We start from the raw sequence: 245 nt of genomic DNA on the forward strand, positions 1-245 counted from the left end.
CGCCGCCGCCGCCGAAGAGCAGGAGGCCGCCGCAGCCATCTTCCCGGCCGCTGCCGCCGCCGCCCTCAGGACAAGAGGCCCGGGGGGAGCCGCTCACTGACAGTCCCTGGAGGAGCCGCCGCCGCCGCCAGTCACCATCCGGGTCCGGGTAGAGGGGGAAAGGGAGAGCGCCAGCGTGAGCAGGAAGTGATACAACCGCGCCGGATGCGGAACCGACCGCCGGCCCTAACACTGAGGGGGGGGGG

This window comes from Haliaeetus leucocephalus, unplaced genomic scaffold (genome assembly GCF_000737465.1).
Source record: "Haliaeetus leucocephalus isolate CR32 unplaced genomic scaffold, Haliaeetus_leucocephalus-4.0 Scaffold752, whole genome shotgun sequence".
Classification (NCBI taxonomy): domain Eukaryota; kingdom Metazoa; phylum Chordata; class Aves; order Accipitriformes; family Accipitridae; genus Haliaeetus; species Haliaeetus leucocephalus.